Here is an 11,101-nt window from a genome sequence, read left to right on the forward strand (position 1 = left end):
TACTTTGTATTATTATTATTATTATTATTATTATTATTATTATTATTATTATTATTTAGATGTCTGTTTTCTGAAAAGAGACAGAAAGGGTATGAATCCTGATGAGAGGGGATATTGTAGGACTTGGAGGAGTAGGGGAAACAGAAACCATAATAAGAATATATTGAGTGAAAATATATTTTCAATAAAGATGAAAGAAAGCACAAAATGAAACATGGAGTCCATTTTGTATTGAGCAACTATTCCTGAGCATAAGGCCTTCCTTACCATGTTGCTTCTATTTTAATGGGATCCTTTGAAGAAAACTGATTTTTCTCTCCCAGAAATTATCAGTGGAAAGAGTTTCTTGCTAAGAGGTGAAACCTTGTTCCCACTACTTCCCCTTTTCCATTCTTGGGATTTCTCAGGATTGAACCTGTGTAAGACTGGTTTTTTGTTGTCATAGTCTTTGTGAATTCATATGTGCGTCAGCCCTGTTGTGTCTAGAAAACACTGTTCACTTGGCATTGTCTACCACCTCTGCTTCTTACAATTCTCTACCTCTTCTTCTGCATAGAAGTCTAAGCCTTAGAAAGAAGGATGTAATAATGACATCCCATTTTAGAATTGCATGTTTCAGACTCACTCACTCATTCTATGCACCCTGTCCAGCTGTGAGTACCCGTGTTAATCACTATCTATGGCTAGAAGCTTTTCTACTGAAGGCTGAGTAATACACTGATAAAAGGGTATAGCAATATACTATTATAAGTTATTTTATTACTATGTTCATTTAGCAGAATAATAGTATCTTTTCCCATAGAGCCCATATCATATCTAGTGAGGCACTCCAGACCCAGAAAGATAAACATTGTGTTTTCCCTTTTGTAGGTGTTAGCATTTTAAATTTAGATATATGTTTCTTTTACAATGTCCACAGACATTAGGGCTTATTTTATTCTATACTAAAAGAAGTGTTTTTTCTCAAACTTCAGCTTTATCTTTTTAGAAAATATGTGAGGAAAACTAAATGTTAGTAGAGAGAAAATTTTCCCTTTACCCATTGATTAAAAATTAGATACATAATAGGAGGTATTCAGCTGAAGTCTGCTCCAGAACTTCCATCAAAACAATAACAATACATATCAACTCTAAGACTCAGAGTGTAGAATACATTTGAAATGAGTTCTTTTGATGACAGTGAGTACTTAATTTTTATTAATGAAAATTTAAGAAGAAACAATGAACAACAATACCTGAATACAATGGTAATGTCAATAAAAATAATTTCAACTGCCTGAGCCATGCAAGCAATTACTTAGAATTTTTATCTTTCTGATCCTGAGGATCTATGAAAGTCAACAGAAAAATGAAAGTAAGCTTGAGAGAAATGAAAAGTATAATGAAATAGTTTTTTAAAGTGTATTTGCAGAAATAATAGAAGACACCAAGATGGCATAGAAACGTACATATTGTAATCAGCAAAATGTCAATTGAGGGCTACACTTCTACCAATACATTCTATGCAGAAAGGCTAAAATTATCCCCAGACATACTGATACTATCTTCCTATCCAAAAGATAAAGTGGATCTACTCCATGAGTGATTATCTTTCTGTTCTTTTTTATTGATTTGATTTTTTTTCTCCAGAACCCGACCAACAACAAAATAGTTTGGAAGCAGTTGATATGGGCAAAACTGATAACACTAGTAGAGAATTGATTTTATATATGTGAAGAGATCTTGTGTCTCTTCTTTATTTACAATAAATTCAACTAAAACATATGCACACAATACCTACCATGTATGAGATGTATCATCATGCATAAAATAATTTCTGTCTGAGATATTATTTCAATAACACTTCTTAAAATTAAAGCATATGTTCAATGTATAACAAATAGCTATATTATTCTAAAAGCATATCTTTTGATTTGTACCAGTGGTGCTTTAAATGTGTCTGTTTGAAGTTTGTTGTCATCTAGTTTATTTCTTCAATCTATAGAATGATTTATTTTTCTGATATTATAAACAACTAATATATATCCTGATCTCTTTCTATCACCCTATGAATACAAGGCATTTATCACCAGTGCCTTGGAATGTAAGTATTGTCAGTTCATACTATTTCCATGGTACCTGTAACAGTGTGAGCTAGCAAGCAAGTATACTGAGAAATACTGTTCACTGAAAACTTTAAAATATTTGATGAATAGGAAAAAATGAATTTCAAATTAATTTATAGACATAATCTGACACAATTCTAAATGGAGAATTTGTATAACTTTGGCAAGTTATTATATGAAAAAAATGTAAGAATAGAAAGATATTTTAAGTGACAATTAATAAGGCATTTTATTCCAATGTAAAAAATGAAATTTAGCCCTACAAAAATTTTATATATAAGATTAATAACAGAACATATATTAAGAATGGTATACATAAAAACCAGTATAACTAATAACACATAAGAATGACGAATACTAAGATCCTTTGCAAATTTTGTCCTTAAATAACATTCAAGCATCTAAACAACAAATAAATATTGACATTGGAAATCTTAGGTATTTTGTTAAACTCTTAGAATAAGCAATGTATATATTAGTAATTTAATGTATAGAGGATAAAGATCATAAACAGTAGTTGGGAGCACAAAGGTATTCACAGGTAAGAACTAGGGAAACTAGAATTGTTAAACACTTTGATTGTCTCTTCAACAGGAGAGACAGAAAACCTGTATTTCCACCCAGAAGGCTGAGGATAGAGGTAGTTAATAGTCTAGGTGACTATTAGCTATTAGTTATCTGTAGTACCAAGACCACACCATATCCTCTCCTCAGTCCCTAAGAAAGTACATGTAGCCTATCTAGAACCCATCTTCATCGATGAAATGACATGTACTTTGAGATGAGTTTCAATGTAATGAGGTCTCCTGGTGCACAGGGGACAGCATTACACCAAAAACCTCTTCGCTTACAATAAACTGCCCAGTGTCAGACTCTATTATGAACCAACACCAGCTAACTAAGTCATATTGAACTGGGTTTCCTTCTTCCTTCAGGCAGATTACTAAACTGCTGACACTGGTGATCACAGAGACTCCTGAAAACACACAAACATTATAGGCTATTGTATTGGTTACTTCAGAACTTGATAGTATTCATTGCTGAAAACACCACATGTTTGAGTCATTGAATATAGAGCCATCAAACAGGAACTCTGATGGAAACTTCATCCCTGCTGGATAGCTTTCATAGTGCTAGAAAGTGATATGCAGGCTACCAGAAGAGAACAGTAACCACTAGTAGTACACAGTTGGGAATCCAATAAACTACAAGATTTTGGACTGATACAAGAGTAACAGAGAAACTCTCAACTGGTAAATTGCAGAAAATAACAAAGTATGGAGTACTCAATCCTAAGTTTTACATAAATATTACCCCTTTAACCCAAAGGTTCAGGGATCTTCTCAGAGGTGGTGAGTAGAAAGATTTTAAGAGCTACAAGGGGCAGATTACTTCAAGGACACAGTGTTTTGTGAACTCAACAGGGCAACTGTATGTGTGTACTCTAGGCCATTTTGACAGCATTTATAAGACCTGTGTAAGCTCAAGCCAGACAAAATCCTAGCATGGAAGGAGGGAGGTGTTTAAGAAATCTGACCACTAGCTGAGGAGCTACTGCCATCTGATATCTCTTGGGAAGGAGAATGTCAATATTATTTAATTGTGAGACTGTTAGGTGGACCACTCCCGGGAGTAGTCATGCAAGAGAAATTTTACTCAGTGATTTTAAAATAAAAAAGGAAAATCCAAGTTGGAAGTGATGGCAAGAGGGTGATTCTGGAAAACCTTTGGAAAATGATCAAAAGACATTGCACAAAATTGTCAAAGACTAAAATACCATTTTTGGCTTTAACCTAGGTCTTTGGTCTACCTAGTCTCTGGTTCTTGGTTACCCAAGGAATGTCACACATGGTTTCCATCTTGTGGAATGGGATTTAAATGAAATCATATATTGGTTTATTTATTATTCCCACAAGTTTTGTTTGTGCATGTGTGTGTGTCCTTTCAGTTTAACATCTGTATTTCAAACTGGTCAATACAATAAAAGCATCTAAAATAGTTCTCTTCCCAGGAGCATAGGTCCTAGAAATTCCAATGAATTCCCTAATTTGCATATGTTTAAGTTCTTTATAAATGATGTCATATTTGCATAGAACCTATGCACATTATTTTGTATATTTTAAATTATCTCTACATACTGCTACAATTCTTTCTGAACATTTTCAATCCACACTGGTCTGATGCTGCAAATGCAGAACTATGGATATAGAGGATAGTTTCTATATATTCAATAAATTCTGAAACATGTAATTAATTAAATAACAATATTCATGAACTACCAGTTACCAGGGTAGACCCATTCTCACACTGTTATTGAAATAAAAAAACATTGAAACCATCCAACTTTGCTAATTAATATACAAAATAAAATACTAGATGCTTCATAACCAAAAAATTTACAAATGTTTTTACTCATTAATAATAATACATTTGTATTAATTCCTGATGCAGAGATTCTCCCATCAGGCAAATACATGTTTCTTTTTATAAAACATTATAAAAATGTTTTCATAACAGAAGCAAATTTTCTGTTTCTTTTTATACTTAGGATTTTCTGATACCATGCATGAATCATTCTTCAACTACATAATGTTAAAATGTTATATTTGATTCCTTAAATAAATGATTTATAACTCATGTAATTGATGTAATAATGGACATAGCAATTGAATCCAGTATTGTTTGACATCCTATAGATTGCTTTCTTTGACTGGCAAAGACAATGTGATCTTGGGAGCATTGTGTTAGTCCTAAGTCTTTCATCTACTCTTCTTTCTGAAAACATATCCATGCTCTCCGCCCTCAGTTTACTTTGTTCTTTTTCTTGATTTATTTCCTTCTTCCGATGGTCCTAGTTCACATCTATTCTGTCTTATTTTCTTGGTGCAGAATTGGGAGGCCATGAAGAAAGCTTAAAGGAACATGAATGCTCTTGATGAGGATCAAGAGAAGAGGTGGAGAAAGGGCATCTTTCTTTAACCCAATAAATGAGTGGGTAGAGAAAAGGGTGGATTTTAAGAATGCACTGTCTAAGAGATTGTGAATTATGACTGCTATAAAAATGAAGGAAGCTGTTTTTGAAGTTAATTTTTGTTTGTATCATTTATGCTGCTAGGGTCAGGCCATTATTTTAAAAGTAGAAAATATGAAGTATACAGGGTATCAGAAGAAAATAAATAGAAATAACAATAATAATTGTGTTTTTTTTTCTTCAGGTGCCTTGTAAGATGAGCATTTCTTGCATTCTAAAAGGAAACACATTTTATTTTAATATTCTTTTCCAAAAGTGACGTGGAAAGGTGAGGAAGTGATTCATAATACTTGTTGTTGTTTCCATAATTATCTCCATAATTATGTTGAAAGGAAGAAGGTGACTGTTTGACCATTTTTTTCAAGTGTCTAAGATGTTAAAACAATATATTTTTGTCCATTAGTTTGGTCCAAACATTCACATTCCTGTTGTCCTGATCTCTGCTGTTACAGAAACCGTGTTGGAAATGGCAGGATCATGAATCTAAGCTTGAGATGGGAACTCACAATGTTAGTAAAGGAAAGGCATTGTACCTAGATGAGGCTAAAGAGAACAAGAACCAATTTATCTTCTGATGGAATCCCAGATCTAATGACAGGATAGACTTGGTGTATTATTCTACATCTCTCACATCCCAGCCCCAATTGCACACATTACTGAGAAGATAAATCTCTGTATATGCCCTGCATGAGTGGCATATTGTTATGGCTGTTAATAAGCCATGGACACCTAGCCTGGGAATTATTAATATCCTTTATTAAAATATTATTCTTACTATATAGGAGGTTGTCATAATTATTTAGTGAATATTTTTAATGTAAAAAGGACAAATCATGAAAATTAACAGAAAGCTTTCAATTCTCTGACTAATTATTTGTGATCACTATGACTTTTTAAAATTTTGTATTTGTTCCCCATGAGAGGCCTTACCCTTCATGAAGAGTGGATGGGGGGTGGGCTGGGGGGAAGTGGGAGGAGGGGAGGGCGAGGAAGAAGGAGGAGAAGAGGGAGGGGGAACTATGCTTGGTATGTATAATGAATAAAAAGGGAAAATATATGTAAATATCTTTTCTTTTAAAAAAGAATGACTGTCTTGCAGTTGTGCTCTTACATTGAAAGGAATCAAATGAGAAGTAGCCAAAGACACAGAGAAAGGAATCAGGGACTGTTACAAATATCTGTAGTCTCCACAGTGAAGCATCACACCATGTGAGGAGTAGAGTGATAACAGAGAAGTGAGCTCTGAAGAAGCTGTATCTATACTAGAGAATTGGAAGGATGACCTTAGTGAGAAGAATGATGCAGACCCAGAGACGTGGTTACGTCCAAGTGCTTCTAGTACCTTTTAATAATTATGTGCTATCGTTCTCTGTCAATTATCCTAATAACTTGGGTAAAATTCTTGAAATGTAATAAAATAATTAGCATACCTGTAGCCTTTAACACCCCAAATGCTATGAATGAAGAAACATCACATCCCAATATTCTGCCAGAAAAGATTTCCTTCTGTTGTAGACTACCCGTTTTATGCCTTTCTTTTATTCTGTGTCTATAAAAGCTGACATAATGTCTTTCATGGTGGGACTTGGCTTTCAATTTAATGAATATTTGTTCTTGAAACAAAGTCACTCATGTTTTGCTCAGAATAAATTATTTTCAATTGCTGTACAGTATAGTTACCTAAAATCAAAATTAACAGCTAAGGAAACACACCAGAGACTGTGTCACAATTTATGTATGACACAATCTTTTGTTATTTACAGACCGTGTAAGTACCCATGTAAGAAGCCTAAAGAAATGTAATATGTAATATTAATTTTTTAGATTTACATATAATATGACTAGTACATACTAGATCAATGTCCAAACATATAAAAATATACTTGAATTAAAGTAAGAATTGAATTAAAAAACTATTTCAATCTATATATAGCCAGGACTTTAGCAAGACGATTGAATCAAAAATTGTTTTGGTTTTATTCCCTCAAGAGAAACTCATCTAGCAACATTCTAGAAACAGTATTACCATGGTGAATGTCTTAGAACCAAGGAGTGAAGCTGAGACAACCCCTGAAGAAGTCAGAAAATCCACTATGACCAAAGAAAAATGGTTTAAATTCAACCATGATACCTCCCCTTCACCCAAAGCACCGCTCACAGAATTCCTGAACCCACAATTTCCACAGCAACAAAGAGGATTGTGTGTAGGTATCCAGCTTCCACAAACATCCTGATACTCTTTTCAGTAAGTTAACTCCTTTGTGGAATGTGCAGGAAGCAATGGGAAGCAATGCTAAGACTAGACCACTTTCTAATTGGAGTTCAATTAGAAAGAGAGAACTGGGCTGTGGTTCACTGGAAACTCACAGGCTTCCTACCTTGGAATTGAGTGTTTCTCTTATCATAAGTGTCACCAAGAGAAACCAGCTGACAGAATTATGTCTCAACAAATCCTTTACACTCTAGTCTTTAGCCAGTTTCTCCACATAGGCCCACATCCTTCTTAGTTCCACAGGCTACTGGCAGATACCCATTTCTAAGTAGGGAACTCTTGAAACTTGAAACCTGCTAATGTTTGGACTCAGCAAATAAAGCTGACTTAGCAGGTAAAGTATATGCTGCTCTTTCAGAGAAGCCAGGTTCATTTCCCATGTTGATAGACTCACAGTAATCTAACCCCAACTCCAGGATACCTGTCACTCCATCTGGATTCCACAGACAACTGCACTTAGATACACATACCCACACATAGATACTTGCACAAATACATAATTTAAAGTAAAGGTAAATCTTTAAAAATAAATAAACACAATGAAAAAACCCAAAGTAAAAATAGCAGTAGCAGTTATGGCAAAAGCAGAGCATCTCTAAAATATTGGTCTATTTTCATTTCAGAAGACAAAATAAGTCCATTGGGTTTGGGAGAATGAACTCTTTCTAAATAGTTTTATAGGTATTTTTGAGATGTGCTTCTTAGTATGCCATTTATTTGGATTTATTTATATATAAAACATAGCCAACTAGTGGTGGTTTTTTAATGAAAAGTGAAAGTCGGTTTACTTTTCAAATGCTATTTAAGAATAGTAGATTACTATGAATATATAAATATGGCTATATATATACACATTTCCACATTTTTATGAAATGAATATAATAATCTTCCTATTTTGTTAAAAAAAATCCTGAGAAATGATGTATGATAGAAAATTCAACAAGTTTATGACATTTTTTCCTGGTTTTATAACATTTAGAACAGACCTATATTTCATGTACTAAAATAAATTATCTCTGTAAAAGCCAGTGCTTATGCTTAATATGCTTCTAAGTACTTTGCAATTATTTTTATTCTGGTAATTTATATAAATAATGAGAATACTTAATAAGGATTATCAAACACTATATTATCAATTAATGAGAAGGCAAAGAAGTAACTAAAATCTGAGTTGCTAAGTGTGCTTTGTATATTATTCTGGATACTAGATTTAACAAATGAATGTGTCTTTAAAAGTGTAATTAAGAAAAGAGCAGCAATGTGTCCGTGGAGCATGAATGATAGAATCAAATAGATTACTCATGCTTGGTAAAATAATTGTGAAATTTTATTAAGGAAAGCAATATAGAATTGGACTAACTGAAACTATATGTGCATGAAAATTTTCATTTTGTGTTTCTCATTTAAATGAATCAAATTTGCATATATACAATTGTCTTCATATGTAGGTTCACTTTTTATGTGTGAAATCTCCAATCCATTAAGCTGTATTTTTGATCCTAAAATCCATGTTGTCAATACTTTCAGGTTATTTCCAAACACGCTCAGTGATGGAAAATTTCATATTTCCTGATGTACATATATCCAACTAACCTTCAAAACTGTCATCCATTGTAGCCATTCTGTCTCAAATACTAGTGGATGGAATAGTGGGAGGAATAAGTTCCAACCCTAAGGCCAGTAAGGAAATGTGAATATGTGCCTATTAGAGCGGCAACCTCACTTAAGTCACATAACACATCTGAACCTTATTTTCCCTTTTGTGAAATAGAAAATAGAATCTACTAGAGCTATCAGGATTTAAGATAATAGTCTAGATGGGTTACCTGCATATTTACACAATGTTTATTATTTGCTAAAGAAGTATTAGTAGCCAATGTGCTAAAAGCAACTGCCATTTTTCCAGACCTGAAACATGCATATACATACACATATATGTTGTGAGCTGCCACGTGGGTGCTGTGCACATCAATATGAGTAAATTGGTACTAAAATAGTCTTAAACTGCAATTTCACCTTCAACATTCATAAAGACGATCATGTTTCTGCAGAGCTATACATGATTATACTAACTGGAGAGAATAAAAATCACGCACTTAAAAGAAAATACGTCATAGACTTATGATAAATGACAGAAATAGGAAAGCAAACAAGAAAAGCAAGCACCTTCTAATATATGGAAATGCACATTGCCTATCAAAACAGCTTTACAAGGATACCTTCCAAACTACTTTGTAAAGCCAATGTTTTGTGAAGCAAAAGAAAATAAATATCCAATTAATTTTCTTTCTAATTTAACTGAAATTACAGTTTTCAATTACTTCCATATAACAAGGTTTGACATTATAATGTGCATATACATGGGATTTCTTTTATTTTCTGTTTCTCATAACATTAAAAGATGAGATTAAGGAGAATGGAGAGGTTGCAGACAAGGCTTAGCAATTAAGAGCACTTACTTCTTCCAGAGAAACTGGATGCAACTACCAGCACCCACATGGCAGCTCACAAACATCTGTAAGTAGTTTTACAAAGACATGACTTAAGTCAACCTCTGCTTTTAGCTCAGCCTCCTACATCACCCATGACCTATTGCCAATATTACCAAAGGGAAAAACACACACAATCTTATAGTCTCTTTCAGAGTATATGCATGCAAGGCTCATGGTTTCATCCAAGAATATAAATTAGGTTTCTTAAATTTATTAAAACAAACCAATCTATTATTTAAAATTGTAAGTTGTGTCTGCTTATCAAGATGCATCATTGTCCCTTGGCCCTGATGCTCTTTTTCTGGGAAAACATCTTATAGTGCATCTGAAAGTTGTGACAATGTGGACCAAGCATGTTACGATAAATCTTTCCGCCAAAAGCTGCCGAGCCCCACTGCCACATTGGGGCTTTATGCCAGCCGCCTGCTCGAGTTAGGGCCCAAATGAATACACAGAAACTTGTATTAGGTTCAAATGCTGCTTGGCCAATGACTAGGATTCTCATCTGTTATCTCAGTCTTAATTATCATAATCTATATATTTTATAAGACTTATCTTTTCGGACACCTTATTGGCGTCCCTTCTTGCCGGGGGATCACATCCTGCCGCTGGAGGAGGCGAAGGGGAAAGAGGAACACTTCCTATTTCTCTTCTCTCAAACATGAGTCTCCTTGCTATGTCACTTCCGGCCTGGATCACCACTTCTCTACTACATTTCCCAGAATCCTCTTTGACTCCTAGTCCTGTCTAACTTGCTGTTTCATTAGCCAAACAGAACTTTATTTAACAATCAATAAGATAAACATAAACAGTACATTCCCCATCACAAGCATCTCTCTGTTTTGACTTGAGTGTGCATTTGGAGACATTTGTTTGAAAATGAAAACTTTAATTGTGGTTTATAGACTATAACTCAAGAGCTAAATATGGTTAAGAGAACATAATATATATTCTTTCATGGGAGTGCTTATCATACTTTTGAGAACTTTCTGGATATTATTCATTCATAAAGGATACACATCTTACATAGGTTTTCATTGACCAGACTATTACTAGAACAATGCAAATGATTGTTTCTGATAGTAATGAAAATCAGAGTGATATATATATTATATATATATGTATATATATATACATATATATATATATCCATATTAACTTCTAGTCTTACCATCTGAGATTTGCCTAATTCATTAATAAT

The 11,101-nt window shown here is 33.6% G+C and overlaps 1 long non-coding RNA gene across 1 annotated transcript in view; it reads right to left on the reverse strand.

Annotated features, from left to right (window-relative positions):
- LOC107977506 overlaps positions 1-10,375 on the reverse strand; it is a 32,566-nt gene extending 22,191 nt beyond the window's left edge. Inside the window, exon 1 of the long non-coding RNA XR_003480230.2 lies at positions 9,868-10,375. This is a non-coding gene — a long non-coding RNA (uncharacterized LOC107977506). The remainder of the gene's footprint in view (positions 1-9,867) is intronic.
- Positions 10,376-11,101: the final 726 nt, after the last annotated feature.

The sequence above is a fragment of the Cricetulus griseus genome (assembly GCF_003668045.3).
Source record: "Cricetulus griseus strain 17A/GY chromosome 1 unlocalized genomic scaffold, alternate assembly CriGri-PICRH-1.0 chr1_1, whole genome shotgun sequence".
NCBI classification, from domain to species: Eukaryota; Metazoa; Chordata; class Mammalia; order Rodentia; family Cricetidae; genus Cricetulus; species Cricetulus griseus.